General features: G+C 45.9%; 1 long non-coding RNA gene across 1 annotated transcript; it reads right to left on the bottom strand.

Annotated features, from left to right (window-relative positions):
* Positions 1–1,681: 1,681 nt before the first annotated feature.
* On the bottom strand, positions 1,682–17,492 carry LOC138675083 (uncharacterized). The gene is made up of 3 exons (XR_011320639.1): positions 16,308–17,492; positions 15,709–15,798; positions 1,682–1,967 (listed from the first exon to the last, which is right to left on the bottom strand). It is a non-coding gene; the product is annotated as an uncharacterized lncRNA (long non-coding RNA).
* Between the last annotated feature and the right edge of the window lie 1,361 nt (positions 17,493–18,853).

Here is an 18,853-nt window from a genome sequence, read left to right as displayed (position 1 = left end):
TACGATAACTCAATCTTCAGTGTATATAATGTACGGAGGTAATATCCCGCTCGTGACGCCACTTCTGTGGTAACCTCATGTGGTGTAGGGCAGAGGGTGACACTCCTGGCTCTTTATAATGTACCTCCCGGCGGCCATGCTTTCTGTCACCATGAGCCTCTTCACCTCACAAATTACACGCACACAAAGCTCCACAATATCAGGATCGCACAGCAGCCGCCTCTTTAAGTAGAGGATGATGGTGGTGATAGTAGTTTGTGTATTCCCCAAACATGAAGAAGCCGTATGAACTCTAACAGAACGGTCTTGTTACTGATGATAATGGGGCAAGTAATTATAGACGAACGGTAGAATTAGTGTCAGGTTCGCACTCACAGCTGAAGACGGACTTGTACCTGCGGACAGGCAGATCTCGTTCTTCCTCAGCTATATGCAATGATTCTGCCCTGAGGTCGTCTTTCCTCAGGAGGCGCACTAGGACTTGTCCTAATGTGAAGCCATTCGCCTCATATTTTATTAGTCCCTTCTAGTCCAGGGGAGGAAACTCCTCTTCCTACAAAATGGCTTCCTCATCTCGCTCCTCACAAAATGTCTGACCTTCAAGTCTTAACTACCTCACAGGAATTAGCTCCTCCCACTCTCATGTGACTCTTACAGCTGCGGTCATTGGCTGACTGCCTAGGAGCATTTGTTCCAGAAGCTTCTGCAGAGCTGAGTCACATGATCAAGTCTACGAGGTGAAGATTAACCCTTTTTGTGCTGCCTCTTAGCAGGTCTCACCACGTGTTTACAATATACAGTTTACACAGCATTTCTATGGGACGCGCTCTACTTCCTGTGTCCCCTGGAAATGGCCCCTTATTACTATCCTGCTATCGTATATCTGCTACCAATATATAGGAGCTTCAGCCTTCCATTATTTCCATTATTAAATTGATTTTTCTAAATAAAAATGATAATTTTATTATTTGTCACTTCTATTTTTGTGCTGATGTAACAGGCCAGATTAACCCCTCCACCTAGAATATACCCGGGGTTAAAGTGGCCTAGGCAAGATTATACCCCTCCAGGTCAGAATATAGCCCAGCTGCTGTAGATCAGATTTTACAGGCTTTTGAGTACCACTGAGTGATATACTCAATAACGGGGCCCCAGTCAGCAAGCGGGCCACAGGCAGCATGTGGGGGCCTCAGGCAGCACACAGGGAGGCAGAGACAGTGACCGGGGCCCCTGGTAGCACATGGAGGGCAGAGACAGCAAACGGGACCCCACACAGCATACAGGGGCCCCAGGCAGTGCACAGGGGATCCAGGCAGCACACGGGCAGAGACAGCGAACGGGGCCCCAGGCAGCACACTATACCCTGGGGTATAAATTGGCCTAGGCCAGATTATACCCCTCCAAGGCCAGAATATACCCCAGCTGCTTTACATCAGATTTTTCACGCTTTTGAGAACCACTGAGTGATACACTTAATAATGGGGCCCCAGTTAGTGCAAATGGGCCCCAAGCAGCACACAGGGGCCCCAGGCAGTGCACATGAGGGCAGAGACAGCACATGGGGCCCCAGACAGCACAAGAGGCCCCAGACATGGTGCAATTCTATACTCACAGAACAATCGTTAATATGTTTGTTTTGTACCCATAGATCATCATGGTATCAGTATGACATATCCTTTATCATGCAAGGTATAATTTACACCGCAGAGCAAGACCACGCCAATTTGTGCTCTGATTAGGAAGCTGCTCAAAAAAAATTACTTAAGAGTTGAAAATATTATGGAGCAACACCACAAGTGCTACTTGTGATACCTTGGAGGACGCCACACTTTCACAAGTTGCAGTATAAATGCAAAAATCGTGTAGTGTTGTGAAATTTTGGGGGGGATCCATCAGCATCTTTGTGTGGACACAGAAATCACAACTCGTCACCATGGGCTTCACGGATTGTCGTCCTGTAGACTGTTCTGTAGGAAATTTAGAAAATAGAAATATATTCAACTATTGGCAACAAAGAAATATATGGAAAATGGTGAAGAATGAATACAGAAAGTCCCAAAAAGTTGCAGAACTTCACGTTCCACAAAGACTAAACGTCACACAGACCCTAAACCGCTCATCAGAACCTCAGGCACCGCGTTTTCTCATCGATGGCTTTTATTGCATATTAATCAAATTAACGATAAATCAATCATTGATCTGTAAGGGTTAATGACACAATCACAATATAACTGTTCACAGCATGGCGGATGATGGTGATATTTTCAAACCTCGTACTGGAATCACAGAGGTGATTATCGGTGAAGATCGGTCACACATGAGGCTCTGGGATGTCACCACGGTGGCCGTAACCAGTGACCCAGTAATCATGGTCCCTATTGTATCACAACTGGGACAGATTATATAATGGTGACTCTACAATGGAGGGGCAGTCACATATATAAGGCTCTTGCCACTATACTACTGTAGGCTTATAGATTATAGACCCGGCCCCAAGGGATAAATATTTCCTACACGTCATTATACATTAGTAAAGGATCCATCATTAGTAACAACATTGAGTTCCAAGCTTTTCACATTCATGCTCCCTGTAATGTAAAATACATTTTTGCATCTCCCCAGGAATCTTAGACTTTCTTCTTGTCATGATCCGTTTCAGGGTTTATTAGTGTCTGCCCTTTTTTGGACGGATCATATCAAGGGTTAACTTTGCTCTGCCTCATTCTGGGTTCGGGTTTGCTATTTAGCTCCCATGAATCTTGCTGGCAGTGTCAGTTATAGTTCTGTCTTCGGCCTGTGAACCTGACTCTAGAAACCCTTGGTTTGTCCTGCTGTTAAAACCCTGACTTGTCCTGTGTCTTTAATCCCCCTCTGTCTGCCCTTTCCCTGCGTTTGTCTGTTCTGATTGATTCTCTGATGCTGATCTCCTGGCTTGGTTATTGACTCTGTCTTGATTTGTCCCTATTGTACCGTATTTTGCTCGCTCTGGTTTACTGATCTCCTGCTATGTCCTGACTATCCTTTCTGTTTAATCCTTTTTGTACCGATGTGTTATCTTGTGTCCTGACTCGGCTTTTTCTGACTACTCTCTTGCCACTAGGTGGCATCTGTTCAGCTGCTCAGTGTGTGCAGTCTCGCATCCCTATTAAACTCCCCTGGGTGTTAGTTGCACTGTATTGCACTGCAGCTGCATGACATTTCTTCATTGCACTTTCTCTTGATTAAGTACATGATACAAAAAAATATTCCAAATAGTTACTTAATTCATGAAATTTTACATTTCCCCGTGCCCTCACCCTTTTTCGTTGGTGATTTTTGACCTTTTAGTCAAGAAAGGCCTGATCTGTACAGACAGTGATTCCCTGGATGGTTCCTGAATTCAGTTGTACGTCAGCTATCGATAAATAGAGGGAAGGAGGCGCCAAGAATGTTAATAACTAGGGTTGAGCGAAACGGGTCGAACATTTTCAAAAGTCGCCGACTTTTGGCTAAGTCGGGGTTTCATGAAACCCGATCCGACCCCTGTGCGGGGTCGGCCATGCGGTACGCGACTTTCGCGCCAAAGTCGCGTTTCAATGACGCGAAAAGCGCCATTTCTCAGCCAATGAAGGTAAACGCAGAGTGTGGGCAGCGTGATGACATAGGTCCTGGTCCCCACCATCTTAGAGAAGGGCATTGCAGTGATTGGCTTGCTGTCTGCGACGTCACAGGGGCTATAAAGAGGCGTTCCCGCCGACCGCCATCTTACTGCTGCTGATCTGAGCTTAGGGAGAGGTTGCTGCTGCTTCGTCAGAAGCAGGGATAGCGTTAGGCAGGGTCCATTAACTACAAAACCGCTTGTGCTGCAGCGATTTGCACTGTCCAACACCACCTTCGGTGTGCAGGGACAGTGGAAGTTAATTTTTTTTTTTTTTTCCTCAGCGCTGTAGCTCATTGGGCTGCCCTAGAAGGCTCCCTGATAGCTGCATTGGTGTGTGTACGCCGCTGTGCAAACCAACTGCTTTTTTCAAAGCACAAATCCTCTTGTTCCTTCCTTTCTGCACAGCTATCTTTTTTGTTTGTCCACACTTTTTATTTCATTTGTGCATCAGTCCACTCCTTATTGCTGCCTGCCATACCTGGCTGAGATTACTGCAGGCAGGGAGATAGTAGCTGCCTGCCATACCTGGCTGAGATTACTGCAGGCAGGGAGATAGTAATTGTAGGACAGTCCCTGTTTTTTTTTTTTTTTTTTTGGTGGGAGATTAAGATTGGCAATTTGGCATTTCTGCTAGAGTGCCATCCCTGTGTGTGCCATCTCTCTCACATAGTGGGCCATAGAAAGCCTTTTCATTTTTCTGTATTTTTTTTTGTGGGGTGTATAAATTCTCCCTGATAAAAATACAGTGGGAGATTAATATTGGCCTTTGGGCTTGTGTGCCAGTCCTGAGTGTGCCATCTCTCTCTCAAAAAGTGGGCCATAGAAAGCCTATTTTATTTTTTTTGTTGTTTTATAAATTCTCCCTGAAAAAAAAGGGAGATTAATATTGGCCTCTGGGCTTGTGTGCCAGTTGTGAGCGTGCCATCTGTGCCAGTCCTGAGCGTGCCATCTCTCTCACAAATAGTGGGCCATAGAAAGCCTATTTAATTTGTTTTTGGGTTTTCTAAATTCTCCCTGAAAAAAAGGGAGATTGATATTGGCCTCTGGGCTTGTGTGCCAGTCCTGAGCGTGCCATCTGTGCCAGCCCTGAGCGTGCCATCTCTCTCACAAATAGTGGGCCATAGAAAGCCAATTTTTTTTTTTTTTTTGGTTTTAGAAATTCTCCCTGAAAAAAAGGGAGATTAATATTGGCCTCTGGGCTTGTGTGCCAGTTGTGAGCGTGCCATCTGTGCCAGTCCTGAGCGTGCCATCTCTCTCACAAATAGTGGGCCATAGAAAGCCTATTTAATTTTTTTTTGGGTTTTATAAATTCTCCCAGAAAAAAAGGGAGATTAATATTGGCCTCTGGGCTTCTGTGCCAGTCCTGACCGTGCCATCTGTGCCAGTCCTGAGCGTGCCATCTCTCTCACAAATAGTGGGCCATCGAAAGCCTATTTTATTTTTTTTTTGGTTTTATAAATTCTCCCTGAAAAAAAAGGGAGATTAATATTGGCCTCTGGGCTTCTGTGCCAGTCCTGAGCGTGCCATCTGTGCCAGTCCTGAGCGTGCCATCTCTCTCTCTCAGTCAGTGGGCCATAGAAAGCCTATTTTTGGTTTTATTTGTTTTCTAAATTCTCCCTGAAAAAATCATTTTATTTTATTTGGTTTCTAAATTCTTCCTGATAAAATCATATTTTTTTTATTATTTTTTTTTCTAAAGTCTCCCTGAAAAAAAAAAAAAAAAAAAAAAAAACAGTGGGAGATTAATATTCGCCTTTCTGCTTGTGTGCCAGTCTTGACTCCTGGGTGTGCCATCTCTCTCTCTCTCTCCAATTGTGGTCCATAGAAAGCCTATATTTTTTTTCCCTTGATTTGGGTTCCAAAATCTACCAGAGAAAATAACTACATCAATCATTGGTAGAAAAATATTGGCCTCTGGGCTTGTGTGCCACTCCTGACTCCTGTGTGCGTCATCTCTCACTCAGTGGGCCATAGAAAGCCTATTTTTGGTTTTATTTGTTTTCTAAATTCTCCCTGAAAAAATCATTTTATTTTATTTGGTTTCTAAATTCTTCCTGATAAAATCATATTTTTTTTAAATTTTTTTTTTCTAAAGTCTCCCTGAAAAAAAAAAAAAAAAAACAAACAAAAAAAAAACCGTGGGAGATTAATATTGGCCTTTATGCTTGTGTGCCAGTCTTGACTCCTGGGTGTGCCATCTCTCTCTCTCTCTGTCTCTCTCTCCAATTGTGGTCCATAGAAAGCCTATTTTTTTTTCTTGATTTGTGTTCCAAAATCTACCAGAGAAAATAACTACATCAATCATTGGTAGAAAAATATTGGCCTCTGGGCTTCTGTGCCACTCCTGATTCCTGTGTGCGTCATCTCTCACTCAGTGGGCCATAGAAAGCCTATAGTTTGTTACATTTGTTTTCTAAATTCTCCCTGCAAAAATCTTTTTTTTTTTTTTTTTTGGTTTCTAAAGTCTTCCTGAAAAAAAAAAAAATAAAAAAAATAAATAGTGGGACATTAATATTAACATTTGTGCTTCAGTGACAGTCCTGCGTGTGTGGCATCTCTCTCATTTGCAGCCACCAAAAACAGAGTGTGTAACATTGGGCCTGATTTTCGCTGTGGTCTCACCAACCTGTAAAGGGGTAGCTAAATCATACTGAAGTTATAGCTCACCGTGTAAGTTGTGTGACTGCAACAAATACCGTTAGTTTGGTTACGTTTTTAAAACAATGAGGAAGTCTAGTGGAAGAGGTCGTGGCCGGGGGCGTTCATTGTCAGCTGGTAATGAGGGTAGTGGTAGTGGTGGAGCATCAGGTGGTCGTGGGAAAAAAAATATTGCACCTAAGTCTGGAGCTGTGGAGCCAGGTTCGTCGTCTGGCTACACAAGGCCTCGAACGCTCCCTTTTCTGGGATTAGGAAAACCGCTTTTAAAGCCGGAGCAGCAAGAGCAAGTTTTGGCTTATCTTGCTGACTCAGCCTCTAGCTCTTTTGCCTCCTCTCGTGAAACTGGTAAATGTAAAAGCAGCGCGTCGTTAGTGGATGTTCACGGTCAGGGACAAGTCACTTCCTTGTCCTCTTCAGCAAAAACAACTACAGAGAAAAATGCAGCAGGCGACACAACGGGTTACTCCATGGAGCTCTTTACACATACCGTCCCTGGCTTAGAAAGTGAAACAGTTAACAGGCCATGCCCATTACAAGTAGATTCTGACATGGAGTGCACTGATGCACAGCCACAGCCAGACTACTATGCTTGTCCTTTGACTAAGACCACAACCTTGCCCTCGCAGGGTAATGATCAAGAATCAGACCCTGATGAGACTATGTTGCCCCATCACGAACGCTATACCACCGAACGACACGGTGACACAGACGAAGTTGCGCAGGAGCTACAAGAAGAGTTATTAGATGACCCAGTTCTTGACCCAGATTGGCAGCCATTGGGGGAACAGGGTGCAGGCGGCAGCAGTTCTGAAGCAGAGGAGGAGGAGGGGCCGCAGCAGGCATCAACATCGCCACTGGTTCCATCTGACGGGCCCGTATCTTGCCCAAAACGCGTGGCAAAGCCAAAACCTGTTGGAGGACAGCGTGGCCATCCGGTTAAAGCTCAGTCTGCAATGCCTGAAAAGGTATCCGATGCTAGAAAGAGTGCAGTCTGGCATTTTTTTAAACAACATCCAATTGATCAGCGCAAAGTCATCTGTCAAAAATGTTCTACTTCCTTAAGCAGAGGTCAGAATCTGAAAAGTCTCAATACAAGTTGCATGCATAGACATTTAACCACCATGCATTTGCAAGCTTGGACTAACTACCAAACGTCCCTTAAGGTTGTTGCACCCTCGGCCAATGAAGCTAGTCATCAACGCAACATCCCTTCCGGCAGTGTAGGGCCACCATTTAGCGCACCACCTGCTGTATCTGTGCAGGTTTCTTTGCCAGGCCAAAGCAGTCAGGGTCAGGGAATCACCAGTTTCGTAGTAGGAAACACTGCATGTAGGGCACCGGCGGCAACAATACCATCTCCCACCGTCTCTCAGTCTGCCATGTCCACCGGCACCCCCGCTAGTTCCACGATCTCCAGCTCTCCAGTCCAGCTCACCCTACATGAGACTATGGTTAGAAAAAGGAAGTACTTAGCCTCGCATCCGCGTACACAGGGTTTGAACGCCCACATAGCTAGACTAATCTCGTTAGAGATGATGCCCTACCGGTTAGTTGAAAGCGAAGCTTTCAAAGACCTGATGGACTACGCTGTACCACGCTACGAGCTACCCAGTCGACACTTTTTTTCCAGAAAAGCCATCCCAGCCCTCCACCAGCATGTTAAAGAGCGCATCGTCCATGCACTCAGGCAATCTGTGAGCACAAACGTGCACCTGACAACAGATGCATGGACCAGTAGGCATGGCCAGGGACGTTACGTGTCCATCACGGCACACTGGGTAAATGTGGTGGATTCAGGGTCCACAGGGGACAGCAAGTTTGGGACAGTTCTGCCTAGCCCACGGTCTAGGAAACAGTTGGCTGTAGCCGTTCGCACCCCCTCCTCCTCCTCCTCCTCCTCGTCCTCCTGCAGAAGCAAGAGCTCGTCCACAGACCGCAGTCGCACAACCACTCCATCCGCACCTGCCACTGTTGCACACCAGGTCTCCCATTATGGGGCAGCTACTGGCAAACGTCAGCAGGCTGTATTGGCTATGAAGTGTTTGGGCGACAACAGACACACCGCGGAAGTTCTGTCCGAGTTCTTGCAGCAAGAAACGCAGTCGTGGCTGGGCACTGTAGATCTTGAGGCAGGCAAGGTAGTGAGTGATAACGGAAGGAATTTCATGGCTGCCATCTCCCTTTCCCAACTGAAACACATTCCTTGCCTGGCTCACACCTTAAACCTGGTGGTGCAGTGCTTCCTGAAAAGTTATCCGGGGTTATCCGACCTGCTCCTCAAAGTGCGTGGACTTTGCGCACATATCCGCCGTTCGCCTGTACACTCCAGCCGTATGCAGACCTATCAGCGTTCTTTGAACCTTCCCCAGCATCGCCTAATCATAGACGTTGCAACAAGGTGGAACTCAACACTGCACATGCTTCAGAGACTGTGCGAACAGAGGCGGGCTGTTATGTTTTTGTGGGAGGATACACATACACGGGCAGGCAGTAGGATGGCAGACATGGAGTTGTCAGGTGTGCAGTGGTCGAAGATTCAAGACATGTGTCAAGTCCTTCAGTGTTTTGAGGAATGCACACGGCTGGTTAGTGCAGACAACGCCATAATAAGCATGAGCATCCCCCTAATGCGTCTGCTGATGCAAAGTTTGACGCACATAAAGGATCAGGCGTCTGCACCAGAGGAAGAGGAAAGCCTTGATGACAGTCAGCGATTGTCTCGTCAGGGCAGTGTACATGACGAGGTACTGGGCGAAGAGGAGGTGGAGGATGAGGAGGATGATGGGGATGAGTATATTTTTAATGAGGAAGCTTTCACGGGGGCACTGGAAATTGGTGGCGTGGCAAGGCCGGGTTCTGGTTTTTTGAGGGACACAAGTGACGTAGATTTGCCTGCAACTGCCCCTCAACCAAGCACAACCGCAGATTTGACAACTGGAACTTTGGCCCACATGGCGGATTATGCCTTGCGTATCCTCAAAAGGGACACACGCATTACAAAAATGATGAACGATGACGATTACTGGTTGGCCTGCCTCCTTGATCCTCGCTATAAAGGCAAATTGCAAAATATTATGCCACATGAGAACTTGGAACTAATATTAGCAACAAAACAATCAACTCTTGTTGACCGTTTGCTTCTGGCATTCCCTGCACACAGCGCCCGTGATCGTTCTCACACGAGCTCCAGGGGCCAGCAGACCAGAGGTGTTAGAGGGGCAGAAATCAGAAGTGGCGTTGGCCAGAGGGGTTTTCTGACGAGGTTGTGGAGTGATTTTGCTATGACCGCAGACAGGACAGGTACTGCAGCATCAATTCAAAGTGACAGGAGACAACATTTGTCCAGTATGGTTACAAACTATTTTTCATCCCTTATCGACGTTCTCCCTCAACCGTCATTCCCATTTGATTACTGGGCATCCAAATTAGACACCTGGCCAGAATTGGCAGAATATGCATTGCAGGAGCTTGCTTGCCCGGCAGCTAGTGTCCTATCAGAAAGAGTATTCAGTGCTGCAGGTTCAATACTAACAGAAAAAAGGACTCGTCTGGCTACCCAAAATGTAGATGATCTAACCTTCATTAAAATGAACCACAACTGGATTTCAAAATCTTTTGCCCCACCCTGCCCGGCTGACACCTAGCTTTCCTATGAAAAGGTCTTGCCTGTGGACTTTTCTGAATGACTTTTCCAATCTCGTAATTTTCTGCACCTGATTGTCCAGCATACGACATGTTTCCACCTCACTAAATGGCCAAACTCCCCACACGGGGCCGTGGTATCGCCACTTTGCGCTTGGACCCTTGAGAGTGCTGTTTGTCTGAAGAGGTGGGTGTGGCCGCTTTTGGTCGACGGCACTGCCACTGGGTCCCTCATAGTACAATAAAGTGTCTCTGGCGGTGGTGGTGCGCACCCAACGTCAGACACACCGTTGTAATATGAGGGGCCCTGTGCCTGTACCGCCGGCCACAAGACAGTTCCCCCCCCAGCTCAAATAGTGCTCTACCACTAGCAAAATTATCTCTCACAGCTTCACCAATGTGTAGTCTATGCGCTGACATCCTTCAATGCCTGACACTGACAATACCATTGTTTAGACATTTTTCTTATGTTAGGCCTTCGAAGCCTGTCTGCGGTCCGTTCTTTCTACAACTACTACACTGACCAGGCCACTGCTGGCCGTGTTACCCTGGAACCAATTTAAAAGTGCCTACAGCCAGCCCAATTGTGTTATGTTAGGCCTTCGAAGCCTGTCTGCCGTCACTCCTTTCAACTACTACTACACTGACCAGACCACTGCTGCCCGTGTACCCCTGGAACCAATTGAAAAGTGCCTACAGCCAGCCCAATTTTGTTATGTTAGGCCTTCGAAGCCTGTCTGCCGTCACTCCTTCCACTAGACTTCCACTGACCAGACCACTGCTGCCCGTGTAACCCTGGAACCAATTGAAAAGTGCCTACAGCCAACCCAATTTTGTTATGTTAGGCCTTCGAAGCCTGTCTGCCGTCACTCCTTCCACTAGACTTCCACTGACCAGACCACTGCTGCCCGTGTACCCCTGGAACCAATTGAAAAGTGCCTACAGCCAGCCCAATTTTGTTATGTTAGGCCTTCGAAGCCTGTCTGCTGTCACTCCTTCCACTAGACTTCCACTTACCAGACCACTGCTGCCCGTGTACCCCTGGAACCAATTGAAAAGTGCCTACAGCCAGCCCAATTTTGTTATGTTAGGCCTTCGAAGCCTGTCTGCCGTCACTCCTTCCACTAGACTTCCACTGACCAGACCACTGCTGCCCGTGTACCCCTGGAACCAATTTAAAAGTGCCTACAGCCAGCCCAATTTTGTTATGTTAGGCCTTCGAAGCCTGTCTGCGGTCACTCCTTTCAGCTACTACTACACTGACCAGACCACTGCTGCCCGTGTACCCCTGGAACCAATTTAAAAGTGCCTACAGCCAGCCCAATTTTGTTATGTTAGGCCTTCGAAGCCTGTCTGCCGTCACTCCTTCCACTAGACTTCCACTGACCAGACCACTGCTGCCCGTGTAACCCTGGAACCAATTGAAAAGTGCCTACAGCCAGCCCAATTTTGTTATGTTAGGCCTTCGAAGCCTGTCTGCCGTCACTCCTTCCACTAGACTTCCACTGACCAGACCACTGCTGCCCGTGTACCCCTGGAACCAATTTAAAAGTGCCTACAGCCAGCCCAATTTTGTTATGTTAGGCCTTCGAAGCCTGTCTGCGGTCACTCCTTTCAACTACTACTACACTGACCAGACCACTGCTGCCCGTGTACCCCTGGAACCAATTTAAAAGTGCCTACAGCCAGCCAAATTTGGTTATGTTAGGCCTTCGAAGCCTGTCTGCCGTCACTCCTTCCACTAGACTTCCACTGACCAGACCACTGCTGCCCGTGTTCCCCTGGAACCAATTTTAACTTGCCTACAGCAAGCCCAATGTTATTATGTTAGGCCTTCGAAGCCTGTCTGCCGTCACTCCTTCCACTAGACTTCCACTGACCATACACTGCTGCCCATGTACCCCTGGAACGAATTTTTACTTACCTACAGCCAGCCCAATGTTATTATGGTAGGCCTTCGAAGCCTGTCTGCGTCCCGTTCTTTCAACTACAACTACACTGACCAGGCCACTGATGGCCGTGTTCCCCTGGAACCAATTTTAACTTGCCTACAGCCAGCCCAATGTTAGGCCTTTGATGCCTGTCTGCCGTCACTCATTCCACTAGGCCTCCACTGACCTGTCTACTGCTGCCCGTGTACCCCTTGAACCAACATCTTAAAATAAAAAAATAATTATTTTGATTATAAAAAAGAAGATACTGGTGAGATCTCAAATGCAGACATTTTAACATTAAAAACAAACACACAACAAAAATCTGGAACTGTACTAAAAAGGTCCACCAGCTACAATTACTTTCTCCTGCAAGAAGTTAACTGAAAGGTTTTTTTAATTGAAAACACAGATATGGCATCCACCGACTGTTGTCCTGTCGCGTCTTCTTTATATTATTGCCAAGAAGATGTTAAACAATGAAATTAATAAAATCAATAATTACAAAAATAATCGAGTAAGTCAAAAGCACATTGCAAATAAACATTCATTACAAATAAAGAAGCAGGGCGCGTCCGAGGGTGAGTATATACCTACAAAAGAACCACTCAAAGCAAATAGTATCAGGATCCTAGAAAACAACCAAAAAAAAAACAAAACGCAACAAGGATCCTTAAAATATAACTTTTAATATTTAAAGCTAAAAAAGTTTGTTCCAATATATGCAACAAAGGTATTACAAGTTATAACCCATGAAAGTCAGATACAAACTACCTTACCCTGTCTGGTAGCCTATTCTCAATCACTACCTGACAGCGGAGGTTGGCACCCTAAGTTTCTGCGGTAGGCGCCCCCGCTCCTCGACGACTGGCCCTAATAGCCCTAAATAGACCCTATATTCCCTAAAAAAGGCGTGTCAAATCTATCCACCCCAGAAAAAATGAAAGAAATATAAAAAATCAAAACACTACACAAATAAATTTTCTTGATCCGTCGAATCAGAGAGTCCCTTAAATAGGGATATTTGGAAATGTCACTGCCAAAGGGGTAGAAAAAACACCCATGTCTCTTTAATCCAGAAAGATATCAGCGGGCCACACCATCACATATATATACTTCAGGGTGATCATGTGCTTCTGTACATTCAATGATGTTTCCCAAAAAGGGAAAAAAAAGATATCAGCGGGCCACACCATCACATATATATACTTCAGGGTGATCATGTGCTTCTGTACATTCAATGATGTTTCCCTTTTTGGGAAACATCATTGAATGTACAGAAGCACATGATCACCCTGAAGTATATATATGTGATGGTGTGGCCCGCTGATATCTTTCTGGATTAAAGAGACATGGGTGTTTTTTCTACCCCTTTGGCAGTGACATTTCCAAATATCCCTATTTAAGGGACTCTCTGATTCGACGGATCAAGAAAATTTATTTGTGTAGTGTTTTGATTTTTTATATTTCTTTCATTTTTTCTGGGGTGGATAGATTTGACACGCCTTTTTTAGGGAATATAGGGTCTATTTAGGGCTATTAGGGCCAGTCGTCGAGGAGCGGGGGCGCCTACCGCAGAAACTTAGGGTGCCAACCTCCGCTGTCAGGTAGTGATTGAGAATAGGCTACCAGACAGGGTAAGGTAGTTTGTATCTGACTTTCATGGGTTATAACTTGTAATACCTTTGTTGCATATATTGGAACAAACTTTTTTAGCTTTAAATATTAAAAGTTATATTTTAAGGATCCTTGTTGCGTTTTGTTTTTTTTTGAGTATATACCTACTAAGAATATAATCACCCTCGGACGCGCAATGCTTATTTCCAACAGCCTTCCTTCCTAAGAATCAGCCCTTCCGTGGTGTAGAGAGAGGTTGTGTTACACTCCAAGGTGTTCCCCAGGTTGCCTTTCCTGAGCTTCGATCTTCCGGCTCTCGTTTAGTAGTTGTTGGAAACTACGCTGCATTAGGCCTACAAATTTGGTATGGGGTGTAGAGAGAGGTTGTGTTACACTCCAAGGTGTTCACCAGGTTGCCTTTCCTGAGCTTCGATCTTCCGGCTCTCGTTTAGTAGTTGTTGGAAACTACACTGCATTAGGCCTACAAATTGGGTATGGGGTGGAGAGAGATGGTGTGTTACACTCCAAGGTGTTCCCCAGGTTTCCTTGCCATTGCTTCGGTCTTCCGACTCTCGTTTAGTAGTTGTAGAAAAGTACACTGCATTAGGCCTAAAAAATGGGTATGGGGTGGAGAGAGATGGTGTGTTACACTCCAAGGTGTTCCCCAGGTTGCCTTTCCTGAGCTTCGATCTTCATGCTCTCGTTTAGTAGGTGTCGGAAAGTAGGCTGCATTAGGCCTACAAATTGGGTATGGGGTGGAGAGAGATGGTGTGTTACACTCCAAGGTGTTCCCCAGGTTTCCTTGCCATTGCTTCGGTCTTCCGACTCTCCTTTAGTAGTTGTAGAAAAGTACACTGCATTAGGCCTACAAAATGGGTATGGGGTGGAGAGAGATGGTGTGTTACACTCCAAGGTGTTCCCCAGGTTGCCTTTCCTGAGCTTCTATCTTCAGGCTCTCATTAAATTGTGGTTAAATGGAACAACTGCATTTGGCGTACTAGTTGGTTTGGGGCCTACTATCGGTGTCTGCCACTCCTTGCTGTTCTCCTGGTTTCCTGTCCTGAAATTCCATTTTCAGGCTCTCGTTAAGTAGTTGTTAATGTTAGACTGCATTTGGCCTACTAGTTGGGTTGGGGCCTACTATCGGTGTCTGCCACTCCTTGCTGTTCTCCTCCACTGAACAAAGCTGTGCCGCCTGTTTACTACGGTTGCCAATTTTGAACTGCATTTCGACTACTTACTGATTTGGCCCTACTCTCTGTGTCAGCCTCTCATTCCAGTTGTCCTCCACTGCAATGCCCCCTGGTTATTCCTGTGTTACCAATTTTGAACTGCATTTAGCCCACTTTCTTCTTTGGGCCTATATCTGTGTTTCCACTTCATCGTGCCCATTGCCCAGCCAGTGATAGATGAGTCTGCTGGTACATTGACCCATAACGCAACATTCCCCGTGCACGCTACACAACAACATTGTGACCCTGCTGAAAGTCAGGTTGCTCTTCCCGCATACCATACCACCTTACACGGGGACAAAGAGGAAGGTGCAGATGAAAGTGCAGGTTCCTTCATCAGGTGGGGGGAGGAATACTAGTTGGCGACTTCACTGGCACAGGGCCTCTCATAGTACGCAAAAGTGTTGCTGCCGGTGGGAGGCGCCCCCGCCGTGCAAACACACCGCTGTACTTTGAGGGGCCCTGTGCCAGTGCCAATGCCAACGAGTGGGCCCCCCCTGCTTGCTCAGGTTCACAGCACTTGCAAAGTTGAAATACTTACCTCTCCCTGCTCCACTGCCGTGACGTGGTCCAGATTTCCTGGGCCCACTAATTACTTGAACCAGCCCTACCCCCCACAACTTTAGCCAAATGACCCCCAATTTCAAATGCCTTCCAATTATTATAAGGTAAATTACGCTTGACAAGCTTCATTAAGAAGAATGGATGGTTTTGACATTAAAATGGGCACTCTAGGTGTTTTCCTGGCCCCCACTCACTGCCGACTATGCTGCCCCATTGACTTGCATTGGGTTTCGTGTTTCGGTCGATCCCGACTTTACGTCATAATCGGCCGATTTCACTCGACCCGACTTTGGAGATAGTCGGGTTTCGCAAAACCCGGCTCGACTCTAAAAAGGTCAAGGTCGCTCAACTCTATTAATAACTCAAGAAGGCGGAGTTCTGTTAAGTGCATTCTGCTACCCATAGCACTTAACACCTCACTTACATGAAAACGTGGAATTCTCAGCTGCTGGCCTGAACTGTCAATCTTCAGAATACCAACTTTTTTCAAGCAGGAAGTTGGGAGTGTGTGATCCTGAAGAAAAGAAGATGAGAACAAATCCTGTAACCACTTGGTACAATGTGGTCACATAACCAGTAGGCTTTAATGAAAACAATATTCGACAACCCTGGAAAACATGGACTGGCTGCGAGTTTCCTGACCCAAACATACATGAAGCTGTCAAGTTCTTGGCAGGAGACCCCTGGCCAGTTCCGCATAGCAGTCCGTACTTGGACCATGATATACAGATGACTGAATTCAGCTGAAGGTAATAAAGCCAAACAACAAAAACCTTATGTTAGATTGGAGAAACACAAGAAAAATTGGTAAAAAAATGTGAAAAATTAGAAACAAACTTAAAAACCCCAATATAATGTTCTAATTTCTGTAATCACAAGATGCCGTAAAATAAAGTTATTGTCATTTATACATGCAGTGATCGGCATAGACATGCAAACAATAGAATTTAATTTTTAACCAACTTCCACCCAAAATTATTAAAATTAAGCCTCACATTATATTTAGCACAAACAAATATTTACCAAAAATTCTTCATTAGAATTGCTTTCTGCAGTAAAGTCTGATACTTTCACGTAGCTGATGCTTTCACGTAGCTTAAGACTTGGATGACAGCACTTTGTTCTCTGCTCTTCTCCTACCTCCTCTCAGTGTTAGAGATTGCAGTAGGTGCGGAGAGGAGATTGTACGTGGCCGAACAGAGGGTATAGGTGGTGGGGGATGGAAAAAAAACAGATTTTCAGGAAGTGCAGATCACACAGGATCTATGGAATCAAAGTGTAAAGCGTGTGAGAAACGCGCAGAGTATATAACCCAGAAAAAGTATCAGTGTGTAGAGAGAGGAGAGAAGACACTGAAAACTTCCAGTAGGTAAAAGTCAAACACTTCATGACATAAGAGGCTCTCATCACAAGGAAATAGTGATCTATCATGGGATGTAAAATAATTTGTATCTGGTATAGGTTTTGTATAGAAGGGGAAATCATTCCAGGAATGAAGCTGTGCTGATTTATATGATCTGGAGAAGACAGCAGCATTTTAGACACACTGACCTCACAATCAGCCTGTATTACTGGGAGGGACACAACCACTGGATAAAGGTCTAAAACAAGATAAAGTGCATATCAGGAGGTCTAAGAATGAATGATAGAATGAAAATTACAGCCTGAAACACATTTGATGGTTGTCAGCCGAACAATGCTTTGACCAATCGTTTGGCTGACAGCCATCTCAGCCGCCTCTACCAAATATAGGAAAGCTCATTCGGCTCCTGTGTTCTCTACGAGAAAGCCACCGACTGACATGTTGGCTCAATGGCTTGACTATTATAATTATTATTTATTATTATAGCGCCATTTATTCCATGGTGCTTTACATGTTAGGAGGGGTATACATAATAAAAACAGGTACAATAATCTTGAACAATACAAGTCACAACTGGTACAGGAGGAGAGAGAACCCTGCCCGCGAGAGCTCACAATCTACAAGGGATGGGTGAGGATACAGTAGGTAAGGATAGAGCTGGTCGTGCAGTGGTTTGGTTGATCCGTGGTTACTGCAGGTTGTAGGCTTGTCGGAAGAGGTGGGTCTTCAGGTTCTATTTGAAGGTTTCGATGGTAGGTGAGAGTCTGATATGTTGTGGTAGAGAGTTCCAGAGTAGGGGTGGTGTGCGAGAGAAATCTTGTATGTGATTGTGGGAAGAGGAGATAAGAGGGGAGTAGAGAAGGAGATCTTGTGAGGATCAGAGGTTGCGTGCAGGAAAGTACCGGGAGACGAGGTCACAGATGTATGGAGGAGACAGGTTGTGGAAGGCTTTGTATGTCGTGGTTAGGCTTTTGTACTGGAGTCTCTGGGTAATGGGGAGCCAGTGAAGGGATTGACAGAGGGGAGAGGCCGGGGAATAGCGGGGGGACAGGTGGATTAGTCGGGCAGCTGAATTTAGAATAGATTGGAGGGGTGCGAGAGTGTTCAAGGTGAGGCCACAGAGCAGGAGGTTACAGTAGTCGAGGCGGGAGATGATGAGGGCATGGACTAGGGTTTTTGCAGATTCTTGGTTTAGGAATGTACGGATCCGTGAAATATTTTTGAGTTGAAGGCGGCAGGAAGTGGAAAGGGCTTGGATATGCGGTTTGAAGGAGAGATCAGTGTCAAGGATTACCCTGAGGCAGCGAGCTTGTGAGACTGGGGAGAGTGGGCAGCCAGTTACTGTAATGGATAGGTTCGCTGGGGGGGTCATGTAAGATGGGGAAAAGACAATGAATTCTGTTTTGTCCATGTTAAGTTTTTAGAAATCTAGCGGAGAAGGAGGATGAAATAGCGGATAAACATTGAGGGATTCTGGTTAGTAGGGTTGTGATATCTGGTCCAGAAATATAGATCTGTGTGTCATCAGCATAGAGATGATACTGAAAACCGTGAAATTCTATGAGCTGTCCCAGGCCAAAAGTGTAAATGGAGAAGAGCAGGGGCCCTAGAACTGAACCTTGCCGGACTCCGATAGGGGGCTAGGTGAGGAGGTGGTGTGTGACACTGAATGTTTGGTCAGTTAGGTATGACGAGATCCAGGATAGGGCCAAGTCTGTGATGCCAAGGGATGAGAGGGTCTGTAGTAATAGGGAATGGTCCACTGTGTCAAAGGCAGAGGACAGGTCCAGGAGGAGGAGGATAGAGTAGTGTTGCTTGCTCTTGGTGGTTAATAGGTCATTGGTGACCTTAGTTAGGGCAGTTTCAGTGGAGTGGTGTGACCGGAAGCCTGATTGTAAGCAGTTGAAAAGGGAGCAGGAAGATAGATGGGAGTACAGTTCAAGATGGACATGTTGTTCCAGTAGTTTTGAGGCATAGGGGAGAAGTGATATAGGGCGATAGCTAGATACAGAGGATGGGTCAAGAGAGGGCTTTTTGAGGATAGGTGTGATTGAGGCATGTTTAAAGCTTGAGGGGAAAACACTGATAGGTTGAAGAGATGGGTTAGAGTTGGGATGAAGACTGTGGCGAGGTTTGGGATGAAATGGGAAGGGATCGGGTCAAGTGCACAGGTGGTGAGATGCGATCTTGAGAGTAGAGCGGAGAA

The sequence above is a fragment of the Ranitomeya imitator genome, chromosome 4 (genome assembly GCF_032444005.1).
Source record: "Ranitomeya imitator isolate aRanImi1 chromosome 4, aRanImi1.pri, whole genome shotgun sequence".
In the NCBI taxonomy this organism is placed as follows: Eukaryota; Metazoa; Chordata; class Amphibia; order Anura; family Dendrobatidae; genus Ranitomeya; species Ranitomeya imitator.
Note: the sequence above shows the minus strand (reverse complement) of the source record. Positions and strands in the feature narration are given on the sequence as shown.